At 37.0% G+C, this 27591-nt stretch overlaps 1 long non-coding RNA gene across 2 annotated transcripts; it reads right to left on the bottom strand.

The window, feature by feature from the left end:
- Positions 1–472: 472 nt before the first annotated feature.
- Positions 473–27223, bottom strand: LOC118251339 (uncharacterized). Of its 2 annotated transcripts, none has more exons than XR_004779761.2 (3): positions 27106–27223; positions 12177–12315; positions 473–2965 (listed from the first exon to the last, which is right to left on the bottom strand). It is a non-coding gene; the product is annotated as an uncharacterized LOC118251339 (long non-coding RNA). The 2 variants fall into 2 exon arrangements; XR_004779762.2 differs by having other exon boundaries at positions 12185–12315.
- Positions 27224–27591: the final 368 nt, after the last annotated feature.

Genomic DNA, 27591 nt, shown 5'->3' with positions numbered 1-27591 from the left:
TTCCTCTATGGCTTAAAGTTTGCTATTGCTGAAAGTAGCCATGCTTGTTTAGAGCTGGCTGCTAAAGACATATGCCCATTGCCCAGATAAATTCTGATGTGATTCTGGTTTAATCAGAGGATAGTAAGTCAATGAGCTGTCTACTTTTCCAGAAAAGTCTGAAAATATTGCTGTGGTGAAAACATCAAAAGGGGATGACTTTTTTTCACATCTGATTAATACACAGAATACTTTTTTTTTTCTTTCATCTTTTTTTTTTTTTTTCTTTTCCATAAGAGTTGGAGGCCCATTCCCAGCCCTGGGCTAACACTGTCCACAGCCTTAATGACAGCCACAGAAAAGGGCATGTTCCACCTGCCTGCTGAGGTGGCACTGATGTGAAGCAGGAGTAAGTGACTCTTCTCACTTAGACTTGTGACTCTCTCTGAATTGTTACTGAATTTAGTAGGAAAGATGAAAATCTGCTTTTTTTTTTTTTTTCTTTTTTTTTCCAGGTCTTTACTCCTATTGGAATATTCCTATTTCATTGTCCTTGTAACCAAATGGCACAAAAAATACATATCTATTCTGAACTAGAGCTAGAATTCCATTTCTCTCCCACCCAAAGGACTGTTGGAGAACTATTTTTTTTTTTTAAGTCACTTGACTCTTCTGGATACAATGACTTAATTTCAAGAGCAAAGGCAAAAAATTATCAATAACTCTTGTCACCAAAATCCTGCTTCTCTCTTAGGAGGTCAGAGAGGCACTGCTGTTTGGGGAGAAGGAAGCATCAATTGCCTCAAGATTTCAAGATCTGCTTACTGGATGAATGGTTTAACTGCCAGCCTAGACAGGGAGTGGAATTTATCACCACTTTTCAAACTCATTCCCTTTGGTGCTTATTCCTCCAAGGTGTGTAGGCTCTCAAAATCAGCATCTCACTCTTTTGATCTGAATTCTTTCACATCAGATCAAGATTTTTTTCATGGAAACTAGCTACTTGCTCTCAGCTGAGTGACATATATATGAGTTCACCATACCATATTCATTTCCTGGGCTCAGTTAACCTTGTCTCATGTAAAATGTAAAAGAAGGATGATAAAAACAGTGGGACATAGATTTCCAGGAAGATTTTTTCTTTTTCTTTTTCTTTTCTTTTCTTTTCTTTTCTTTTCTTTTCTTTTCTTTTCTTTTCTTTTCTTTTCTTTTCTTTTCTTTTCTTTTTAGATACGTTTGAAGACTGAGAACAAGGCTGTATATGCAGATATAAAGATTCATGTGTCAACCTATCCCAAATTCCAGCTGGCCAGCTACAAAGCAACTTCAGTTCCAAGGCTGGGTGGTAGTGTTAATATGGCACTGAGCCCAAGTTAACCAAGTATCCGGAGACTCCTGATAAAGTGAGAGCATTGGCACCTTTGCAGTTTTTAAAGGCTTGAGACTGTATTTAAGTCAATCCCTTGGCCTTAGTGAATAGCTCCATTCAGTGGCAGGTGATTATCCTTAAGAGCAAGACCTATACGCACAGGGATAGAGAGCTCGTAGAGACACCCTACTGTGACTGTTTTTTTGGCAAGTCTCACCAGAGACGTTGGCAGCCTCTCCTCTAAAGTGATACTGTGCTTTTGCATGGCTATATTCTTCATGCAAACTAATATCCCTGCCAACTCTAAGAACATGAAGAACTGATAATAATTATTGTTTTCACTGCTGGATAGCAGAGAACAACTGCAACATAGAGAAATATCATGCTTTCTGACTTTTTTTTTTTAAGAAAATGTATCTAATTGGTTTAGTTTAAGTAATAAAACCAAGTTATCTAACAACATATTTTAATTGCCTTTTCATTATACACATGTACATTTTGCAATGGACTACAATCTTTAATTAAGGTCCCATGTGGTTATCAGAGTAGTGTAATTAGTAACTTCCAAAAACAATGTTACATTAATGATTAGGAAATAATGTATTAGAAAAAAAAATAGAACAAAATAAAATAAAATGTGTAATGTCTTAAAGATATATATACTTTTTTTAGGACCAAACTAAATGTTTCTTTTATTATTTTTTTTAAAATTCTATTAAATGTTCGCCAGAATGTAATGTTGGCAGATATGCATTCCTATTATTTCAAAGATAGAAATTGTTTACTTGCTTGGATTGAAAATGTCTCTTCACAGTATTCCTAATGCAAGTTTAATCTGACCTCCTCTGGACTACTTCATGAAGTTTTAATTCTGAAAAGAAGAACAAAACAGGGTCTACAAAAACTGTGAAAAAGAAAAGAGATCAAAGGAAAAGAGATGGAAAGAGATGTAAATGGAAAAGGAGCAATACATCATGTATTCTCAATGTTACCAGTGGAAATTATCTCAACTTTTATAGCAATGATTTATCATTTGTGTGAAACATAAAATCTAATAATAATATTGGGCAGGCATCTGCCTAATTTCTATTAGGGTTAACAGCTGTTGCAGTGGGAATACGCAGAATTTTAGTACTTGTCCACTCATAGCCTCTTTGCAGCACATTCTCTTTGTGAACCTTGTTGGCCAAAATCACGGAATAGGAGGAAGACCTGTTCACGAAAGGAGAAGTCCCCATGTCTAAAAAAAATAATAATAAAATAATAATAATAATAATAAAAGTCTCTGAAAAAGTATTTCTCTGAGTTCTCTAAGACACTGAAACTTCTTGCCGGCCTAACTAAAAACTGTGTTCTGACAAGCAAGTACAATTTATTCCACTGTGTGAGCAATGCTGTGGTGAGAATGCAGAGATCAGTGACGTTTCTGCTAGGCAAGGTGAGAGTTCCCATCTCCTATAACTCTGGGTTGTGATATGGGAACAGTTTAGACTGCCAACAATATGCGTGTTAATGATTAGTCTTGCTTCCAAGATCTCAGCAGCAGATGACTCATCTCATGCATCACAGTAGTTCCTAACCCCTTGATACTGGCTAGATGCTAGACAGATTGGAGACCTGTTGGAAAAAAAAAAAAATGTTATTACAGAATCTAAATTATGCTGTATTCTAAATGCAGTAAGGCTGACAAGGCCTTGTAGGTGGCAGATGTCATTCCTACCATATGAATCTTCATTGCTGAAATTCCCACTCTAGCTCTTTTTGACTCCAAATCTTTTGTTTACAAATGAAAAACAGGAACTCTAATTCGATAATTAATTTTCACATCAAGTATTTTTGACTCTGTGCCTTTTGTTTACTCATAATTCCATGCAGGTTGTTTTTTTTTTTTGTTTGTTTGTTTGTTTTTTTCTGTTGTAAGGGCTGAGAAACAAGGGATAAGCAAACAATGATGTAAGACCTAACCACTATTTATGTTCATTTTTGGTTGTTGTCTCCTACATGTAATCGACATATATCTGTTTGTTTGCTTGTTTATTATTACAACTTTAAATTATTTGGGCTATAAACTGGAAGCAAAGGAGGATACTGATAATTTCTTCCATTGGTTCTCCTGTAATCCCCATGGCACCAACACAAGTCTGTGTTTTTTATTTGTCTTCAACAATCTACTGATCATATATTTATCTTAGTTCTCTTACCCTGATGGAGGAAAGCCTTTGGTATTTCCATGGGAAATTATACTTTGTCAAAAGGAGTAGAATTCAGAAGTTTTCGCTATCCCAATGAGAGGGAGTGTACGGTCCTAAAAGTTTCAATTTAACACCTTCATCTCCACAATCCCTCCAAATACCTTTTGTCTCAGATGGCATAACTGAATAATTTAAGTAAATAAAACTCATTGATTTGTCTTCAAGTTAATTTAAATTTGCGTGCTAATATTTACAGTTCAACATTGTAGAAGGATTTGCATGTGTGCCTTTAACCTTATTGCTTATGAGTTAATCTATTGTAAGGCGTCACCTCCTTCTACACATCTAATTTCACTCAAAAAGAATTCCTGTCTTTTCTGCATCAGTAGGAGCTTTGGAGGTGACGCTATCTAATACTGGCAAAAGACTTAGAGTTAAAGGGAAGGAAATGAACCCAAAAAGCTATTTCTGACAGGTCTCCCAAGAGTCCGTATCATCTGATTCTCAGAAAAATGTATCCTATGAAAAGTACATGTCTTTGAATAGAGGAATAGTTTTAGCAGTTTGGAAGATTTCAATACAAACTAAAATTTTAGTCTTACTTTGAGTTCCTTATATGGAGGCATTATTATTTCTCTGTTTCTACATTTTGCTTGATACATCCCAGGGTTGTAATTGCCTTTTAAAGGAGAAGCTGCATGAGGGAGTGTCATTCCCTGATAGACTATTATAGCTAGTTCTTACTTTTTTTTTCACTCCTATCTGATCTAGCTCCCAGCTTATTACTCTCCAAGAAAATGATACTGTACTCAACACAAATATGTTTTGTTCTTCTATATTGCAGTCACCTATGTAATCCATTTTTTCTGATATTATGATCTTCATTGTACTGGTGACCCCTCACAGTGCTCTACAGTTCATGACATTTACAACAAGGTCATTAATGGAATATTGAAAAATTCTCATCTGTGATGTTCCTGGATCTTAATATTTTTTTCCTTTCAACTCAAAACCTTTTCTCTAAGCAATGAGCCCTTGCTGTTTTTATTCACAGAATTATTTTCAGATGTTCTCAGACAATAATACAAATCACAATAGAGATTGTCTTGTGGAAAAAAAACAACTTTCATACGTACAATCAGGTGGCAGCTCTGATATGTCACTGCCAGGATGTCCCTGAGCTATTCAGTTGTATTTTCCACTAATTTAGGAACTAAAAAACCAAAAAAGCTAGCTCTTTTCTTTTTTGGAGGGAGGGGAAGAAAATATCCAAAACCAGTAGCAGCCCAACACTTGAACAAAACATGAACAAAAATCTAATAACTGGAGAATAGTTTAATTGAAGACTTAGTGATTATAGGCTATGTCTACGTTAGGAAGCAGAATAGTGCAATACGGGTGAACCTGTAGAATTAAACTATTAATTCCAGAGATCTATCCACTGAAGTATTAGCATACAAAATGGGGTGCTTCTGACAAGCTGCAGTCTTATCCTGTGGACTGAATGCCCATTAGTAGCTGAACTGGGGGTATGCCATGCTCCTGTGGCACATTTCCCAGTGTAATGCCATCTGCAAGGAATCCAAGTTACATGTTCCTAGCGTACTCCACAGTGTGAACCAAAACATATGGCTTTTGGGAGATGATCAGAAGTTTCACTTCAAGTGAATGCTCTTAATACAAAGTACAGTTCTAATGTTGATGCACCCAGAGGCACAAAAGAATTAAGGCTCTTCATTGTTACCTAATTTACCCCTGTAAGAACCTTAATGCCAGATTTAGAGTGTTACTCTAATACTGGCTAATCCCAGGAGTTTTTAAAGTTCCTGTTCAGTCAAATCTATTTTGTAAAGTTTTCCATGTGTCTTTAATTCCATTGTGAAGGCACTTAGAACAGGCCTAAGCCCCTTCCGAAATCACCTATATGCCAACACTCCCCCCCCCCTCCCCCCCCCCCAGCCCCAGGATCAGCTTTCTTCACCCATCTTCCATGTAGACCATAAAGGGGATTAAAAGGTATTCTTCAGCCATCCCTGCACTAATTACAAAGACTGAGAAAATCATAGGGTGAAAAATCTCCCTAGAGATAAAGTCACTTACTGTGTACTGAATTTGACAGGTAACAAGACATCAAGGTAAATCTGTATCTACGAACTCTCCATTTTTACCAAAGATACAGTTACACCCACAGCTCTTATGACATCCTGAAAAAGAGTCATCTTTGGATTTGTGTTAGCTACTTATATAAGTTAAGAGAACTAACATATCTTTCTTTTCAGAGTCTTATATAAATTTAAATTTTGAATGTTTTTTATTTGACACCTTTCATATAATTACTAGCTTGTTTAAATATCACTTTGCTATTGCCTGAGGTAAATGCAGTAGAAAATCACTACATTCAATGTTACTGTCTTAGAGTTTCATCCGTTCTGTCAAACTGCAACATTTTTTAATTCTGAGGATAATTTTTATTTTATTTGTAGTTCATTCCTAATGTGGATGAATAAGTCATAGGCTATCTACTTGCAGTTATAGGATATTTCCTACATCAAGTTTAAAATGGATCTCTGCATTTTTCTCCTTGTCAGATATTTTTTTCCTCTCCACAATGATGAAATGTAGAAATATATATATATATATTTTTGTATTTAAGTGATTGATAGTCAAATCAACTGCTGTTCACTCTACATCTGACTCTCAAACTTAATATAGACCAACTTTATGGGAAAAAAATGAGCACATACTTAAATCAAACTTTTGCTTCAGAAAAAACTCGGAGTGAATTCAAAAGGTGGGTGCCGAGCAGGAACTCTGCATTCATATACAACAGCTGCAGAACAATACAGAACAGTGCTTGAAGTACTCAATAGCAGGGGGAACTGAGCACTCACTTCTTTACCTATTTTACATTAAACTGCCATTAGATAAAAAAACACGTGGTGATGGCAAGAATATAGACAGGATACAAATACGGCTTCTTCCTACTGAGTGCAGTATCTTTTGAAATAGGAAAAATAGGTTTAATTCCAAGTCTCCAGCTTCTATGGCAACTGCCCCTAACCACTAACCATGCTACTGTGTGAAAGGCAGCCTCATCCAGGCAGCTAACTGCATCTTAGAATTGGAAGGGGAAGGATATTTACACACAATTTTTTGGCATTTGTAGCTGACTGGTCTTGAAATCACTCTACTCAGCACTCCAGCATTTGTATATTCTATTCTTAGGTGTCTAATTCAGCACAATGAAGTCAGTTCATGGGATCAGCAAATAACCCGTGCTGACACATATGCTTTCATTTGGAGCTGGTCCTTAGGCTACAACTACTACATTAGGTGTCTACATACAAAGGTTTTGTACCAGTGACCTTTGCAAATCTCTGATATCACTTAGGAGGTGACTAACATTTCCACTGGTAAAATCCTCACTATAACTAAGCTATTGCCAGAGGCCATGCATATTAACATCGAACTTCTGACAGCATTAAATTGGTTGGTATCTTGATCATTAGATTCAAAATTCATAAAATAGACATTACTCAGTGTACTCAGTAGCAAGCCTGACAAATATTCTGAGTATTTCAGCTGTACTGGAATATCTACAAGAGCTGTTGACAAGTCCCCACATCAGCCAAAGCCAGGTGGACCTGTCTTGACTTTTTCCTTGGAGTGACCACTCTGAAGGGGAATGGAAACACAGAAAAGCCAGGCTTTAATAGTCTTTCAACTACAATAGCTGGTTTTGTTTAAACCAAAAACAAACAAACAAAAAAAAAACAACAACAAAAAAACAGCTATTGTAGTTGAAAGACTATTATATAGTCTTTCAACTACATATATATATTACATATATATATATGTATTACATATATATACATATTTACATGTATATATATGTGTATATATATATATAAAGAAAATATAAAGAAAGAAAAAAAAAGATAAGGAAAGAAAAATAAGTAAAGAATTTATAAACAGTTTTCCCACAGCCCAGCTCCGCCATGATCTTAAAGGCAGGTCTTTACTTCTACACTTTTCAGCCAAAATGGCAGCTTCCATGGCAGCTGCAGAAAATGGTACAGTCCTCTGCAGTTAGTATGGACCTTGCTGCCTTGCTTCTGTCACCCCCAAAGCGTTTAACAAGGCTTTTAGCCTACCCAGGACCTGCAGGATCATTATTAAGTGCTGTATGCATCACTGCTTCCTATTCCTTTTCTCTCACCCTTGTGCCTGCTCAGATGCTCTCTAGAAAAGGTCCAAACTCCCTATGGAGGGAATCCACAAGGCCCACTCATTTTGAATTAATATAAATGCAATTTAATAAATGTAATTTTGAACAACAATTTAAAATGACTGACTGAATGAATGAAATTCTCTGAAGTACTTACAGGTGTGTTCCTTACTCTAAGAAAATGATCTTACAGCAAGAAAACAAACATTCTAGGTCATCCCATTTCTTCATAGCACAAGAGTATTTGCTATTTCCTTGTTCAGCACACTGGCAGTTTTCTATCCCAGGTCTATCAGTCCAACACACCTCTGCACTGCAGAACAAAGATAGCATCTAATTCTGCAACACTGCAGGAATAGTCAGGGGCTGCAATATTCATTTGTACAACTGCTTTTCTCTAAAGAATGATGCCCAGCAGCCTAGAGTGCTTAAAGAATCATTGATACCATTGCTACAAAAATTGTTTGAGACACAAATTAAGAAAAACTGAAAATTGAACCTATATTCAAACTGTTTATCTGTGTATTTGTTTGATTGTTTAAATTTAGTACTGCCAACAATCTTTACCAGGCTGGTTTTATAAAGGGAGTTTGAAGCTATTGATTTTAAATGGGCATTATTGGATCTCATAGGAGTAATGAAAAAAAGATTCTAGGCAGAATTGTTTATCCATTGGTATTCATCTCTTAAAGCTTTCTGTACTCTGTGATAATGTGACCTTTGTATTTTCTATTGACCACCAGACTTGTATCCAACATAATAACGTATTTAAATATTAATGTATTAATTCATATAACTGTACTATGTTATCTTTTTGTTCCATTTTAATCTTAACTTATACTAGAAAGTTTAGATTTGAAAGAAATGTGAAATATGTCCTTGAAAACTTGTAACTATAACTTATAAATATTACAAAAACAATAATTTTGCATCAGTATGGTGAACAAGTAGCAAAGTGCCTGAAGAATATAAATTGAATGTTCTCTGGAAGAATTGGTAAAGGTTAAAATTCATCATTTTAACTGATAGGCTTTCTCTGGGAAATAACTAATGCAGTGAATACAAAATACTACGATAATTTTGTTTCTTCTCAATGTTTATTTTTTTTCTTGAAAAACAATAATAAACCATATCTTTTTTTTTTTCCATTCATTCTGGAATTAAAGTTTGCTATGATGCTTGTCCTCATACACAATTGATAGTTTTTCCACTTTAAATGGAAATGTTTTATCTGAATGGAGTGAACACTTCTGACCATTTCAGGAAAGGCTGCAATCTGATATGAAATGCGCTGTGACTTAGATCTTTTCCTAAAAAGAACTAGACAAGGTATGAAGACTGGTTGCTAAATACCACATTTACTATCACAGTTTCCATAGTGATTTTCAGACTATAACAGGCTGGAGGCTAAACTAGAAAAATAGGCATAAATACAATTTATGCTAGTAATAACAGCAGTATTTAGAAGTATCTGTTTGTCCTAGTCACTGCACCAATACCAATAGCCAATACCTTTTATTTTCAAGGTATTACTAAGTGAAGTAGAAAGGTATTGCCATCTTTCTATAGATAAGAAATTGAACTACAAAGAAATTAAATGACATTTTTTTTCCACAGTTATATAGGAAGACTGTCACAAATGAACCCAGGTCAGTTGAGATTTGGTCCAGTATTAAACTGGACTTCAGTTTTCCATCAAGTATCTTTACTTTCTTTAGCTGTTATTTAAACTTCAGATTAACTTCCAGTGCTGACAGCCTGAAGCTGACTTCTATGTAAACTAGGTATCAATTTGGGAAGATTAGCTAATTCCAAGTATCAGGATATCATAGAATATATATGATACCTGATACCATATGATATATGGACCAAAGTATTGAAGTAATATTATTAAATATTACTTAAATATTATTAAAGTAATATTAAGTATTAAGTAATATTATTTCTTTCTACCATGTCAATACATCTGTCTACAGAAGACCCTTAGTACTGTGCACTTTGTTCTTTTGGGTTGCAAAACAGATTTTTAGTTGCTTTGCCAAATTTAGGATTACTAGTATGATTGCTCTGTAGTAAAACAGGGCATACAGGGTCCAGATTTGTACTTAGCATTGCTGGCACTCTGACTACCACTAATTCAAACATTCACAGACTTTCTCCATTAGGTAATCATCGCCCACCTTGACTGTCAGGCATTCTGTGATCCCCAAGAACAAACTCTGTGGTAGACAGACCCAACAGCTTGTCACGGAGCACCACTGTGATAAGCTAAAAAACGAGCTGCAGACACTTGTATCTAAACTCCATGTGCAGAGTCTGTACAGTAGCACTGGAGGTTATGGACTGATTTTGCTTTTTTAATTCACCTTCAGACAGATGTATCCCCCCAGCTCAAATCCCTTAAAAGTTCACCACAAAAGGCACAATGACTCTGAGTGTGTGTTTGTATGAAGTTCACCCTTAATCTTTACATGAGCTAAGAATTATTCCTGCTTCCTTTATATCTTTCTCTCCCCCTCTCTCTCTCTCTTCCTCTCTTTTTTCTCCTTTCTGCAGGCTATTCAGATAAGGATTTTCATTGTCACTGTTCCCACTTTACTCTGAATAAGTGGAGTCTATGGAAAAGCAAAACTCATAAAAGAATGACTTGCAAACACTGATGGCACCATTGGACTTGAATTTAAAGCTATCACACAAGGACACTGTGAACATTTATCCTTCTCTCTGTAGGCCGACAAATTAAAATATTACTTGAAGTCTTGGATCAGTTTCTGCTACAGCATTTCATTTTGATTGATGTCCCCTATTAATATCAGTGATGCTAGTTAGCTTTAAGACACCCCAAAGGGTAGTCAACTAGTTAAAACTCCAAATGAACCTCATGCCAGCTGTTTAGCCCCTTGAAAGTTTTGCTGAGCATTGACAGAAGACCTTATCAATCATTACAATTAAGTACTTTCAGACTGTCCCTTCTAAGTGGAGTCAGTTGAAGTACCATCTGCTATTTTGCTTTTAAAACTCACTGGCCTCCTTCTCTAAGTTTCACTTTTGAAATGTTGTTTCTTGTACAGGAGAGCAATGAGCTGATGAAGAAAACTTTCTGTTTTAATAATCAGCAGTTTTTATGATGTGACATAATTTTTGCAGTGCTCAGGGCCTTTTGCAAATCAAAAGGAATCCAACTAAAACAGTAATTAATGTCAAATGACTAGTCACATACGGCCCCATTTAATTAAAGTTCTAATCTTTGATTAAACCTCCACACATGTTCCTGTGATTGCAAACTGTTGTCTGAAAAGAGAAAGTAATTGGGTACATAATCTATTGTGTTTTCTAACTGACACCTGCTAATTGTCTCAGGAGCAAATGGCAACAATTTTATTAGAAAGTTAAAAAGTATATCTTAAAATTGATTTTTATATTCAATTTTTTTTCCTGAATTATATATTCCTGTATTACACTGTGATGATTTCTTTGTGAATTTATCCTTTCTGGGAGTTTTGTGTTAAGAAATTTATTCCATTGTCTTTCAAAAACATGCTTTCCTTTAGTAAATACAAAACATGATTTACTGGTCTGTACTTTTAGTGTGCAGTTAATATGTAAAACACTATTTATCTCATTTTTTTTCCCTAAATATTGACTAATCTGCACAGCAGCCATTGCAAATAAGTTTCTATACCCCAAGCTTGCAAGAAGAAATACAGGAGGAATAAGCCACAAAGATGACCTCGACAGGAATTCTGGCTAATTCAGAATTCCATCTGGGGAAAAACTGGCAACTATAACATTCTTCAGCATTATAGTGAAGGAGCTTATTCCTCTTCCTTTTCCTTTTGAGATCTTCAGGACCACCAGTACAAACCAGACTTCTGGCTAGGCAAAGAAAACTTGGTCTCACTGAAGTCAGTTGCAAAATAGCTGTTAACTTCAGTGGATGCAAAATTTTAAGGCAACGGTACCTTACTGAAAGGAGGCCCTTGAGGTGCTCTTGCTTCCTAGGCCTATGGCTAACCAACTCTAGATTTTTTCCTTGTTTCAGGCATGATCATTTGCTGTTTACAGTTTTTCTGAACTGGAGTTGTGGTACTACAAGTATCTTGCTATCTCCAGCTAAAATTCCCAGCAGGTATTTTGTATTCTTTATGTCTTGCTTTACCAATATTTTAAAAAGCCCTTTGGCATGTTGAATGAAGTATTTCTGGGAAGAATACCACCACTGTCTTTTGAAGAATCTTTCAAAGACACATATAATCCCACAAGCCAACTGGTAGGTGAAGTGTATCTGCAAATATTTTTTGGTTATGATGTTTTCAGGTGTAGTTGAGCGTCTCCTCCAGTCAAAAATTACCTACTTGGGTGCAATCATTTCTACCTTTCTAGAAACCCCAAACAAATCCAGACTCACCCTAGTACCTGGAAATGGTATGCCCATCACATCACAGTGGTTGTTGTGAAGGGGTCCATGTGGGATGTCCTGGGTGCGTCTTCTAACTGAACTCTAAAGACAATTCCAAGTCCACTGAACAGTATCTATCCTTTTTCGTCTGTAATACAAACAAAGAAAGAAAATAACTCCCTTCTCTGTTTTACAGACAGAAAATTGTAACACAGTAAACCCATTCAAGATCACAGGGCCAATCAGTGTTAGAGACAGCAAAATAAACCTGTGTCACTTGCTTTCCATATTGCTGCTCTACTGTCAAAATATAAAAATAGCTATTAATATATGTGAATGTGTACAGACAGATAAAGATAAAGATGATCTAGATAGCTTTTGTGACTTTTACTACAGCAAGTCAGCTGCAGCATGCTGATAGAATAGTAAATAAACACAGCGGAAATCTTCAATACATTTTTTCACATATTCAGCAACTTTCAAATGTCCTAATTTGGACTCAGTTGGCCAAATAATATCTTTTTTTCCCATCTGCAGTATCTTCAGCTATTCATCTCTTTTTTCCTCCCTGCTTCATGCTTTCATTATCACTCATCTGCTGTGACCTCTTAGCAACCGTAACCTTCTTGCCTCAAATCTCCCTCTTCCAGTCCACTCCAAACACTGTAGCCAAGGTTATCTTTCTTGTTCACCACTCTGATTGTGTCATCTCATGTCTCAGTCTCTCAGGTGGTTTTCTGTCTCATTACACTACAAGGTCAAATTTCTCCTCTGCAATTTCAAGGTTTTGCAAGAGTCTGCCTTAGCCTACAAATGAATTTCTCGCTCTTTCCTGCATCCTTAGCTCATGCATAACTTCCTACTTTTTATTTCCCAAAACTGTTTTCAGTGCCTAAAATATCCTCTCTGCTCTATCATGCCAGCCAACCTCACTTTCTTCATTCAGGTCCCATCAAAGGATTCATTACTAAACACCTCCCCATTCACACATTGCACTGTGTAGTTTTGTTCTTTAGTGTTGTGAGTTGGGTAAGTTACAGAGAAACAAACCTGAAGATCCTAGATGCATGCCAAACACACTGCTCAGCAATCATTTTGCCACGTTGCAATTTCTTTCCTTTCTATCCAGTTTGTTTTACATACCATGCAAATTTGGCTATAAGTGCTCTGGGGACAGAGTCTTGTTTTGAGAATTCCAGGCATTTGTGAAGTAGCACATATACCAATGACTTTGAAGAAATTATAATTACAGAACCTCATTTGTTATCTCGCACTACACTGTAAATAAACATACAAAGTAAAATATAACCTCACGAAGTAGCATACAAATATATTTGGATTAAGTAAATAACAGAAATGTCTCCAAATGTTTCTTCCAGATTTATACTCATGCAAAGGGAAAGGAATAGTCTTATTATGTGTGAGTGAGGTATAATTGACAAATTTGATTCCCTGACCAGATTGCCTTTCCTCTCTTTCAAAGACTGACCACAGCCAGATAATACATATTTAAATCACAGCTTGGACTTTATCATGGACTAAAGCATATTTGTAGGAGTTCCCTTAGGCAAGGAGCATTTCAGCTTCTTTATCATATAAATCTTTCCCATAACTCAGCTATAAAGCAACTGGATTCTATACCCATTTTCAGTTAAATTAATGTCTGTGAATCTTTACCACTGATGACATTATAATATCAGAAGCATCTAAGGACAACTGCTTTCAGTTTTATTGACAGAAGTAGTGAGAAACAGAAGAAACTTGCAGCAACAAATAAGCAATTCCTCTTTCTTAAGAAAATGGGGTGCATGTGATTTATTTGTTTGAGCTTTAGATATGAAAAGAACTAAACAGGGGGAAAAAAAAGTACAAAAACAAATAAAACCAATGCCTGGCCATATAAGGTTTGCCTCTTGATGTACAATTAACTTGATTAATTAGCAGTATGCTTCTTAAACTGTAACATGTAGATAAGTGAGAAAAAAATCCCTTAAAAAAATCTGTATTTGATGCTATTATGGGAAAACAGCAACCCCCTCCCCAATTTATCAAGGTAATTGAAACAGCAAAAGAGATAAAGATGTGTCATCATAAAGGGATATAGAAATTAATCTCTTTGAGAGCTCAGCATGTTACATTGATCACTGGCTGCCTAAATTCAAGCACGCATTCATGTTATTTGTGACATTCACTCCAAACATCTGGAGACGTAGACTATATAACATGTACCAACTCATCATCTGTCTATTCTAAAACGTTGATAAAAGTTTGCTTATTCTTTCTTGGAAATACAGCAACAATGCTGGAAAAATTGACATCTACAATTAAAACCTTTTTACCTTTAAAATTGATGACACCTGTTAATGTCAGTTGTGATTGTATTGATCCTACTAAAAATGTATCAGAGACTCCACTCTCCACTCTGTGGTGCTAGTGAGTCAGTGTTGATAATGAGTAAGTCTAAATATTTTGATTGAAAGTGTTTCAAAGAAAATTCATAATCCACTCAACAGACTGCTCTTTCTTTTGTAGCATATCTCTGAACCAAATTAGAGTAATATTTCAGTGTTGCAGCCTCATATATTTACACACAATTTAAAATAAGTTACACTAGCTTTTACTGGGATATTTTACTCCATCTGATGTGGAAGAGACCTTTTGATGCATTCATTGCAAACTAAATCATTGTTCTGCTTGCCTACATTAAGCTAAAATAAGTATTTTTCAGTATTACAAGGTGTACCCTTACTTCCATGACAATCAATGGCAATGTTCTATCTGATTTCAGAAGGATGAAGACAATTCCCCAAATTTAAGTCCTCGGTTATCTGGCCTCCTAGACTTTCCTTTCTAATGAATTGAACACATTTATTCACTGCAAATTACTCAAAGTTGTTTACTTGATTGCAAATAAACATCATATAATTGAAAATGAATTATTTTATGCTTTTGTGAAGTGTTGCATGGGCAGAAGCAATCATGTAAAGCGATTCTGTCATTTTTACTTTTTTTTTCTTTTTTTTTTTTCTTATTTATTTATGTTTTTAAGATATTTGTCCTTGTGTCTTAAAGATTAGGATCTGCCAATAGTCATAACTGGTTTTAGCTCATGGGTCTCATTTTCCATGTTGTGGAACACAGCACTTTTCCATTTAACATTCCATTTTTGTCCCTGTGTAATTTTCAGTCCTGTGGCATTTAGAAAGGCTGACAAAACCTCAATATTTGTTTATTCTGCAGGTCAATATTCCAAATAATTGTCCTGACATATTAAAAAAGTTAGTTGCATTATTGGTAGCCTTGTCACCAGGTATTTACCCACAAAAGGGAAAGAACATGTTTTTATCATTTTTATCTTTTGAAGTGTCTAGATATGCTTAATATCAGAAAGGACATGCTAAACCCATTGTTCAGTAGGATAAGAGTTAGGCCTAAGTTATACTATAGATGACTATGAAGTGATTTAATTAATTTTAAATGTATGCCAGTCATACATACTAGCAAGTCCCCCAAAGTATTAGTATTTGACTGACTGATTATTAATCATCTTTTTTTCCTGTTATGTGATCGGGTGTGAACATTAAATATTGTTGTTTTTCTTTTTGGTCCATTGACTGGAAAGAGAATGTATATATTGGAGACCATCCACATCTTGTATACTAAATAATAACACTTAAAAGAATACTTCCACCAAACAGAATAAAGAGATGAAGTATTAATCTGCAAATAAACTTTCTTAGTAGAGGTTTTGTATAAGTATTGTTTAGGCCTGCCAGCTGTAAATTGGTGTTGTTTAATTTAAACTTGTTGAGCTAGACAGTGTAAACAATTCGGTCTCTCTGTGGTCTTTCAAAATCCTCCTGTGAATCTTCTCTATATTTTTTTATTATTATTATATAACTTTTATTTTATGCATTTACTGTAGAATAAGTGGCTTTTCAGATATTTGGGCCTAATTCACAGAGTACTGTAGTCAGTTGCTGTTTGAGACCGTTGCTGTTTACTACGGGACAGAAGATAATGCCCCCTGTTTGTGAACTTTTTCCATAAAATCTGTAAATGAAAGAGCTTGCTATATGAATAATTTAAGAATAGTCACATGATAAAATTTAGAATTCTCCTCACCCATTGGTTAAGAGAGAGAGAGCGGGAGAGGGAGGGGAAAAGGGAGAGAGAGGGAGGAAGGGAGAGGGAGAAGGAGAGGGAGAGGGAAATGGAAACTGAAACAGAAACGAAAATGGAAACGGAAACGGAAATAGAAGGAGCGGAAGTTCTAAGGAAGAACCTGTGATTCAAAGTTCATGAATTAACTAAACTTGTCTCCATATCATTTCAGTTGTTTGAGGACTTCTTTGATTTTTGCATCATGTGGGACTAATGATCACAAGATGATCAGGTACATGAAGGTTTAAATCTGGCTGTACTTTGATGATCCTTTAGTAGGAAAGCACAAGTGCTTGTAAAATTATTGGTGATAAACTTGGTAAAATTCTGCATGAGAGCAGAATCAGGATCACACCTGGAATTCCAGAGCGACAATTTATGTCTGCAAAAGAAGTGAACGCTGTGCTAACATGATTACAGCCTTTAATAATAAAGACAATGACCAGGAATGCCTCTTTCTCTTAGGGAAGAAAATAGCAAAGCAATTTAAAATGTACTTCTTCAGCAGTTTTGTATATGATTATGTATAGTAATAAGAGCTCGATAATATCTGAACTCAGAAATTTTGGTGACCTAATATATTTCATACAGCTTAGGTCCCTGACACCACCTATTAGAAGTGATTTTATCTTTCTTCTGGTCATATGTGGCCTTCTCTTCTCTGTTATACAGGTTTTTGATGGACATTCACCACTGTAGCATTAGAGTATCTAATATTAGTGTAGCAAGAAGTACAAATTAATCTAGTCTAAATTTGTTCTCCCATCACTGCCTCAAAGAAAAAATGTGTTGGAATTAGGTTACTGTTTTGTCTGAATAAATTAAAGTTACCTACGAATACATTTTGAGGTGTATTTGCATTAAAACAAGCATAGTAAAGAGGAGAGCCTTCCATCTAAAGCAGAAACCTGCTGAGGTGTAAAATGGCCATTGTTTCTTGTGGGATTTAATTCCACTGTATCGGGTTGTGCGGGTGGAAAAATGATATGCACGTCACTTGGAAGAGAGAAGCAGCAATACTGATAACAAAGCTTATGCAACTTAACAAGGATTTGATGACGGCATGGTACACCTGATTATATTTGGGAGATACGCTTATTTACACACTATGTAAAAGATGCTGTATACTACTCAAAGACACTACATGAAATACATTATGTGCTATATAGAGACTACATAAGGAACTGGGTTAGGTGATATTATGTCCTGGTTTCAGGTAGGACAGAGTTAATTTTCCTCCTAGTAGCTGGCAGGGTGCTATGTTTTGGATTAGGATGAGAAGAGCGCTGATAACATGCTGATGTTTTAATTGTTGTAGAGCAATGCTTACACCAAGCCAAGGACTTTTCAGCTTCTCGCTCTGTCCTGCTAGCGAGCAGGCTGGGGGTGCAGCAGGAGCTGGGAGGGGACAGACCCAGGACAGCTGACCCAAACTGGCCAAAGGGGTATTCCATACCATCTGACGTCATGCTGAACAATATATAGGGGTGGCTGGCCGGGGTGGGGGGGCCGGCTGCTCGGGGATAGGCTGGGCATCGGTCAGCAGGTGGTGAGCAATTGCATTGTGCATCACTTTGTACACATTATTACTATTATTATTATTATTATTATTATTATTGTTATTATTTTCCCTGTCTTAATAAACTGTCCTTATCTCAACTCACAGGCTTCACTTTCCCGTTTCTCTCCCCCATCCCGGAGAGGGAGGGGGGAGGGTGAGCGAACGGCTGTGTGGTGTTTGGCTGCCAGCCGGGCTAAACCACAACATATTATATCAAGGAAACCCTCCCATTGAGTCACAAGGTTCAGAGCAGACCCCCTTGCTTTCTGAACTTGAATGGATGAGGTAAGGAGCCTAGGTGTGGCTGAATCTGCTCCTAGTCACAGACATGTCAATGGTTTATTTCTAAAGGATTATATGTATTATATGAATCCTTTATACTAAGCTAAGATTATAAAGTGTGATCACAAAGCACCGTTCTAGCACATTAGCATTCCGTTATGTTCCCAATCCACTTACCAACTATCTGTAGTGGTAAGGGCCCTCTCAGTCTGCGGAAGTAACCCTGGGAAGAATCCCTGCCCAAGGGGAGATCCTGGCTTGTAGCCCACTGTCATGTCCGGAGAGCTCAGAGGGCCCTATTTACGGGGTAAAATGTTTGACTTAATGGCCACATTTGCACACATACTAGTTTCTTCCAAATTTGGCTTGATATGGACTTTCTTCTAAATTTGGACAGCAGTGTGGTTAGTGTGTGTGGGATATGCATTGCTCAGATTAGCCCTTGGCTATTTGTCTTCTGTCTCCCCCAAATCCAGGATACAACCATAGTGACCAGACACAGCCATTATGATTGCCATTGATGGTTATCTTCTTAGACCTGATTCTCTACTTAAGCTGGTGGTGGTGTGTGTGTGCTGCAGAGTACACTGCCACATGGGTTTCTCCACTTTAGGTGTCAGGTCCTTCTCCAGATAAACTATATTTATAGCAAACTGTTTTACTGGGACGAAAAAAAAAAAAGTGTCAACCACAGTCTTCATAAAGGACTTGGGCTTTTCAATACCTTCAATACCTTGAATCATTAAGCACCTTCAGATAAGGGTGAGATGGGGATATTGACTGATACACCCCAAGACAGCCTTCATACTCTCACCCATCAGCCAGGAGCCCGCATTAGGGAGGAGATGTACTGCAGCACTGTGTCAGCTGAGCTTCCCCTGCAATGAGGGTGCACAGCCTCATCACTGCAGACACGAGGATATAGCCAATGCCAGGTCACCCTTCACCGTAACAAAATGGCATATCCTAGCACACCAGAGGTCCTTTCATGCCCTTGATTTGATATGCAAATTAAGCAGTTAATTGAGAAATAAATTTTACTTCTTCGGTAAAATTCTAAACAACAATCCTCCAAAAAGCAATTAATCTAGGTTTAATAGGAGTTACTGCATGTTAAACAGGAACTAGTTATTAAGACATAAGGAAGTAAAAAAAAAAATATATATATATATATAAATAAATAAATTATACAGTTTATACATCTGAATAAATATATCTAAAATAACTATCCTGTTTTATTAATGTAACTGACTCATTAGATACAAATTAAACATCTATAGTGTAAACCAAATCTTAATATAAAATATTACTCATCTTAATACAGTACCCTCCCCTTTACACTACAGTGGACACAGCTAGTGGAACAGGCAAATGCCAGAAGTTAGCCATTTAAATACTTAATGATTGTGCACATTAAATTAAAACTGTCTGCAACATACATTTTGTAGTATTTTATTTGCAATTCAGATGTTATCTCTAGATGTATGTAAAGCTGTTAAACCTGCTAAAAATTTAAGATACCATAATAAACAGAAAATTGTAGCAATTCGTTTATGTTAATTTATTGACACTATAAATTCCTCAGGGCAGCAGCCATGAACACACTTTCCTGTATAAAACTAAAAACTACAGATAGAACCATGCAATAGAAATACTAACTAGGATTTGTATTTGCATTGATTTTTTTTCTGCTTTTCTTCCTTCTTTTCATCCTTCCTTCTTCCTTCCTTTTTCCTCTTTCTTTCTGCCTGCCTTTCTCTATTTTTTATATCATCATTCCAACAGTATGTGCTATTATTTTAAAATTTCCATAGTGACAAGTGATTTTAGGTATTCATTGATAAGATGCCTTAAAGGTCCTGATTTCCAGGACGTGGGCACTTCGTTATTTTGAAAAGCCAAACCTCTTTAATATCTTTCATAAAGACGGATAAATTCACTGTTTTTATTTTTTTTTTCAGTCTCAAGGATACAATATTTCATGTTTTAATTTTAGAATCTGTTTTTGTTTTTGCAGTATGTTAAAGGATTTTTTAAAGGTTAATTTTGCACCTTGGTTATTACATGTAGTTCTCGTGTTTTTTTAGTACTCGATTCTGACTAATCACTTATGACAAGACTGCAAGAAAACCTTTTGTCTGCAGAAAGGGGGATGCATAGCAGCACCATCCCAGGAACAATCAGAGAAGGGACTTATGACTTTTAGAAATCTAATTTCCTCTCTTGCTTGCCCCTGCCTCTAAGGGGGGCACAAACTCCTACTACTCTGTGCCACCAGCCAACTGTCAGGTCAGCTCATCTCAGACGGCCGATGTGTTGAGGGGATGAAGCCAAAGCCCTGCATGTCCTCAAGTGCTGGCTGCCAATGCCCCATCAGGATGGGGATGGGTGGCCCTGCGTAGGCTGCTGTCATCACTCTCCAGCTTTTGCCATGACCTGCAGTTCCACTAGCCCATGCCAGGAAGCAAACCCTCCAGTCTTCCTTATTTTCCTGCACATTGGGGAAAAGAGTGTTTGACAATCTTATTAGGTAATTATGCCACTGAAACCAGTATTGAGGTCTCAATTTGGTAGTCGAAAAATACGAAGCAATCATATGCTACTCCGTTATCCAGTTGTAGCTGTCCTGGACACATCAGGCAAAGAACCTGATCTTGTAATGCCTGTGAGCACTTGCATGTTTATTGGAGGTTTGGCTCTCATTGGATCCCTCTCTCCATCAGAAAATGAAAGAGAGCTTCATACAAATAAATGGATTGCGCTGCATTTACAGACATGTCAAACTTTGAAAACCGCATGCTCTAGACAGCCTTGCATTGCTGCTATTGGTATGTTTTTCTTTAAAATGTGAAGATTCTAACCTTTTACTTGACAGATATGTGGGTAAAATGCCACACAACATTTTGAAAGCTCATCTATAGTCTGCTGTTTATGAGCCTTGTTTATGTTGGAGCTCACACAGGAGTACACAAATGAAAAGGGTTAGCAGGAACACAACTGAATGGTTAACTTCAAATAGATGTGTAAACTAGGAAAGAAAAGTTTTCACCTACAGAAAGTCTAAAGATGTTACTCTCTTTTAAAGGTAACCATACAAACATGACATTTGACTCAGTAGATTTCTTTTATCATTACTTATCCCTAGATGTATCCCTGGACTTTTGGGGTGGTGAGTAGAAGAAGCAGTCTCATTACTTTTTTTTTTTTCCTTTTTTCTTTTATTTTTTTTTTCCCCTAATCTTATGAAATTGCTACAAGGAGAGAGTAAATGGGATTCAGTTTCTCTGTGAGATTTAACAACAGAACTGTTTACAGTGTTGCAATCAGTCATGTTTAAAGTAGAGCTACTAACTGCATAACTGAATAAGGGAATACTTTGGAAACAAAAGGGTTGCATAACAGGCAAATTTAGCTTGTAGAATCTTTAGTGTGCACTGTATAAGAAATTTCATAAACCCTAGGGAGAGTTTGCAATTTTGTTGGTGGGTGCAAAATGCTAACTTAGAAAAACTAAAACAACAAAAATATGGAAATAACTGACAATCAAAAAGCTGGGTTAATTTTTTTATTCTTTTTCCAGTAGGAACTTCAAATTTATACGCACAGATTGCTTTGTAGTTATCGTTCATGCCTATTCTCTTCAGGAAACTAAGCACTGTACTAGAAAAACAGAAGTTTCAGTGAAGTTTCATTCCAGCTAGGTGGTAAGGGTAAGAATACCAGCAGAGGTGAATCACTACATAGCATTTTAAATTGGAATTATTTTGGAGTCTTCCCCAATTCTCTGCTTCCTGACACAACTTGGAGGTGGCAGCACTGTCTCTGAATTTCCACAAAGACATTGGTCTTTTGTCTTTACAAACCAACTGCTGACCTGTCTGACTGATGCAACAGCATTCAAATCCTAAGCAGTGCTTTGAGAAGAAAAACTTTACCATAACTTCTTGGCTACTGCCAGTAACTATTGGCTCTGAAGCAACTGTAATACTGAAACACTTAAAAAAAAAAAAAAAGAGTGAAAAATAAAAACTTACCATTCCATAAGGAGCAATACCCTGATGATTAAAATCTAGGAAATTGTTTTGAAGAAGTGACCCAAATCTCCTGAAGCTTGAAGGTGTGAAATGTGGGAAGCCTGTGATGTTTCAGTTAGGAAAGTTATTGGTTCTGCAGAGCTAGCCAGAGATTCAGCTTGACTCAGCAACAATATCAGCCTGCTCTCCATAATATCATAACATAGAAGGTGCAGTTATTTTCTTCCTAAAAGGAGGTGCAGTGACACACTATGTTGAGATTTCAGTGAATTCCAAATTATTACCCATATTATTAATGTCTCTAGGGACATTCCTGTGTAAGAAACATGAGAAATACCCAGTGGCTTCCTCAAACTCCATTTGGTCAGTAATCTTGTTAGTTCGGGGATTTTTGTCATTGTTGTTGTTTTTATAATGAAGAGAGGAGAAACAGATTCTTTCCATACTTAAGCTTACTGCACATAACTTTGAAGTATATGGGGTAGTGTGTATGCTCCATGCCTGAGTTTCAGTGGGGTCCCAAAGGACTGTGGTCACACTGTATCAATGCCTAATTCTATATGATAATAGAGGTTTCAATATCATGTCTGTACATCCTGATGTTATTCTCTGTGCGTTCTTTCTTTCCATTCAAGTAACATTTAGGTATGTCTTCGAAAGTTGGTATGCAGAGAAACAATATTCCAAGCAAAATGTCATGTATTTTCCTTCCTTCAAATTTTGTATTAGTATAGTTAGGTAACTCCAGTTAACTGCTAGCTATTCGCTTTGGCTGTGACAAATGATTTGTTCATCTGCACAATGTATGTCAGTTAGCCAGATCTTAGAGCTGGATTTGCTTCTACCTTTTCCATAAAGTGAGCACTACCAGCACTCCTACAAGGGTTTTAAGCTTCAAAGATCAGATTTCACTTCAAAATAAAGCTAAATAAATTGTTGTTTCTGTATTCTGTGCTAAATTAGACAAAATGTCTGAAAAGAGACATGAGATCCAAGTCCTAAGCCACTTATCCGTGGCCTAACAAGTCACCCTTTCTCTAAGCTTTATGAATCTGTCTTATTTATCTCTTCTTTTTTTTTTTTTTCTTCCTGGAATAACACAGGTATAACTGTAAATGTAATATGTCCCAGCAAGAGGGAAGAAGTAGGTCTTAAACGTTTCAGTGACAATCTCAGGCTTATCCCCTTCTTGCTGCTTCCCTTTCCCTGAAGTGTTTCTAATAGCCCAATGCTCCACTTCAGCATCCTTTTTGAATTTCTGTCACTTCTTGGGTCCTGCCCTCCATTAGTCCACTAATATCATCTGCTCAAACACTTCTCTTGCCGTTACCTACTGCACTGTCAGTTCTTATTCCCCTTCTCAGTAACTATTCTCTCTTCCACGTCTTGCTGTTTAAATTGACATAAAACTACTTCCATGCGGAGCCACAGAAGTCATCTAATCTATTGTTCTGTTGGTACTTTGAAACAATACTAATAAATGGAAGAAATGTCCTTTTAATCTATGTAAGTTCTGCTACTTTGTCATGATGGGATGAATCAAATCAGTGGAAAGGTTTCTATCGATTTCATTGAGTTTCTGGACAGTAGTTCTCCTACATTTCTCTAGATGCCATATGATTTCTATTTTTTATTGTCATTTCAACTAATTTTCCTAGTACTAAAAGTAAAGCTTGCCACACTGTAACTCCTTGATCACCCTTTTAGTCTTTTTTGAAGATAAACAGATTTTGTAACTTTTAATCCTCACACATAGTAACTGATTTTAATGACAGCATATTTTTAACAGTTGATTTACTTCATTTTTAGATTCTGCAAGAACTCTTGATGACTACCATTTAGTTAGATACTTTCTGCTCTTTGAGAATCTGTCTTGACACCTCAATACACACCTACATCTCATCTTTGTTACTAAAAAGAAAGATGACGAGGAAATATCTTCATTTGCTATGAGTACTACAGTACAGAAATTTAATTTCTCTGCAATACCGTCTCATTTATAGCTGACCAACTAATAGGTCCACAAATTTTGTCTTATGGCTTCCCCATTTTGATAAAGCATGTTTGTTTTTTTAGCAGTCATTTTCATTCTCTGATAGATGGATTCTTTGTTCCTCAAATTCCTTCCTCCGCTTTTCTAATTTTACTTCTTTCTATTATTTTCAAGATGATTGGATTTGGGCTTTCCCAATGATACATTTTAGGCTCAAATAACTTAAATATTAAACCTTGACATTTAACTATATTGATCTTTTCCTTGCCTTCCCATTTTCTTTTATTTGTTTAGGGAATGTTTGTTCTGAGACTTTTTTGCTAAGTACCCTTCATGCTGAGACTAAAGATATTTATTTGAAAACTTTTGATTGAGGATAATTCTTGTTTATATCCTTTTTTTTTTTTTGGGGGGGGGGGATGGGGGATGGGAGTGGGGATAAAGGTTTACTTGTTCTTGCTGAGAATAGAATAATAAACTACTAGATTTTATAACGAACATTCCCCTCCCCCCCCAAAAAAAAAAAAAAAAAGAATAACATTGCATTATGTTCATGTTTTATCAGATTTTTTTTAAAAGCTTTGTTTTGAGATAAGTCCTGTTACTACCTGTTATTTAGGTTGATGTGAGACTACAGCTTTCAATAAACAAACATTTCAAGTGTTAAAAATAGATTTCCAAAGCATTATTTGATTCCTCCATATAAAGATTACTGTTGGGGCTGTTATATTGGACTTTGATCCTTTGCTGAGTTTCTCCAGCACAGTGCATTTAATATATTTTCCTTGATTGGCTTGATAGTGTAATAGGAATACACATATAGAAGGATTATTTAAGATTTATATTTTGTCCATGTATTAGCCTCTCCACACTACAGCTTTCTCACAAAACTGTTAATAAGTATTTTAAAATTCAGTTCATATTTTGTTTCTTTTTTTCAATCCATATTTAATATACAATGACATGGCACAGCATATAGGGATCATTGGCCCTTATTGGCATTACCTTCACACATCTTATTTCCGTTTTTTCTATGTGAAAAATAGAGCATAGAATTTCCATAGTATAGAAAAATAGTGTAGAAAATTATGATGCTACTCTAAGCTATCAAATAGGTAGTGTGTGGTAGTGTGTGCTACAAATTTGACAGAAAAAGCATTTTAGATATGCTGTAAAATCATCGAACAAATAAAATATTCATTACTTGCACAGGTGGATTAAAATCAATAAATGCCATTTTGTTGCTATAAACTGTCTGATGTAACAAACATCAGCCTGGCTGAGGCACATATTCATATGCAGGAATAGTTTTTTTACCTGACTTTTTCCAGTTAGGCACCTAGGTCTCTATTGGGATTAAGTGCCACAATTTTTAAAGATGTCAAGCTGATGTGATATCCAAGAAATCAGTTGAAATCGCTAATAATCATGCCTGAAAATGAGTATTAAAAAATAGGTCTGATGAAGTTAGGACTAAAACACACAGTGAATTGTAGGGTCAAGGGATAAGACCTTCACTTACGATCATCACCTGATAGTCAGTCATGGGTTTGAGGACCTAGTGTTGTGATTCAGAATTTATTTTCCCTCTAAGTATTCTATGCATGTTGTTGGCATCATTGGGATGTTGTAAGCTGCAAGGTGTTTGATGAAAAAAAAAGGCAGAATTTACAAGCAAAGACTCCAGTTACTTGGATAAAGGGTTATATAGTTTTCCCTTTTAATTCAGAGTCCCTAGTACTTGTTTTACAAACTGCAGAGTGCCCTCAAATCTATTGACTTCATTGTGGAGTCAGAAGTATTTACTGTGTAATGCTGAGTCACATAAAAGAGAAAGGCAGTCACTAGGCTATCGAAAAAAGTGATGGAGACGCTGGCCTCCTCGCCCAAAAGTCAAATACATCTTTTTTTTTTCTTTTCTTTTTAATTATCTTTTTAACATAAGCAGACCAAGAGGTACACTGCCAGAAACGTATTACACAGTATATGTCACTGTAATACTGAAATTGTTTTATCCTGCTGGTGCTCCACCTGCTCCCTCCTAAAACTAGTTATCGTGCACGTACATACGTAGGCACACGCGTGCACGGTACATACCCCAAATGCAGCAGTCTTACTAGCACGCTAGAGGGAGCCATGACATAATTGCAATGACCACTTCTTTCCCCAGTTAGCAGAACTTGCATAGAAGATACCTGGACATTCTGAGACACCCTGCGGGCTTGGCATAGGCTACGGAATAAGGAAAGGAAAGCACAGGACTCAAGTTGCGGTGATACGAGGTCTCCTGGTAGCTCAGGGGCTAACTCTGGTGTTTGTCACATTTTAAAAATAGTGCTGCTTTTTATAGGTGACTTTTCCAAATAAGTGACTTGGACGAATACACCGATTTTCATCAGCCAATCTGAAGCCTGCATTCAGAAAGCGAAGCCCATTTTGTAAACATATCCTTTATTTCGTCTGTCGCTCTCACGCAGAAAGTTGGCACGTCTGAGAGTAGTGATTTTACGCTATAGTTTATTTATACACCGCATTTTAACACAGCATTAGTTTTACAATGGTTACTAGCAGACTTGTTCTGCATGGCAAACTATCTGTTTCAAAGCTGCAAGGAGGTCTTCAGGATGGGAGATGGGTCTAGAAAGAACACTTATTGGGATTTATACATTAGTAAGACTCTCCAATGCGAATGATGTTTATGGACATAACTCAGAAAGGGCTGGTTTTGCTATTGAGCAAGGCAGAGAAGCAGCTTCCTTAACCCAATCTTTTAAAAGCCGCTCCTAAAATAATTGTGAGGAGCGTCTTATAATTGCTCCAGAGTTGGTCTCTCCCTCCCCCCCCCCCTTTTTTTTTTCTTCTCATTTTTTTTTCCTTAAACCTTAAATGATTCATGCTACTTACACGCTCGTCACTCACAGCTCGCAAATGCCAGCTTCCTTTCGGCACTCCGGCAATCCGCGCTCTCACCTTTCCAGCCTCCGGCCTCCCCCCGCGCCCCGGAGCCCCCCCCTGCGCCGTGTCATGGGCGGAGGCGGGCGCCGCGGCCGCGAACCCCGCACCGGGGGCTGCCGCCGTGACCGCCACCCCCTTCCCCGGGGGGGTCCCCCGTGCTCCCCCCGGGGATAGGAAGGATGAGACCCAGTCGGGGCGGGTCCTGCAAGAACCGGGGCAGGGGCATGCGGGGAGGGGGCTCCCCATCCACCCGCCCTCCCTTCCCCGCAGCCCGGGGCTGTGCGGGTCCCCGAGAAGGGGAGAGGGTGGGGGGGGCGGGGGAGTCCTCCCCGCTCACCTCCCTCGGAGCGATTTGAAGGAGGAGCGCGGCTGTGGTGTCACACCCGATACACACACACACACATACACACACACACCCCAAAAAAACTCGTGACT

Source organism: Cygnus atratus, chromosome 1 (assembly GCF_013377495.2).
Source record: "Cygnus atratus isolate AKBS03 ecotype Queensland, Australia chromosome 1, CAtr_DNAZoo_HiC_assembly, whole genome shotgun sequence".
Classification (NCBI taxonomy): Eukaryota; Metazoa; Chordata; class Aves; order Anseriformes; family Anatidae; genus Cygnus; species Cygnus atratus.
This window is presented reverse-complemented; position numbering and strand designations above follow the sequence as displayed.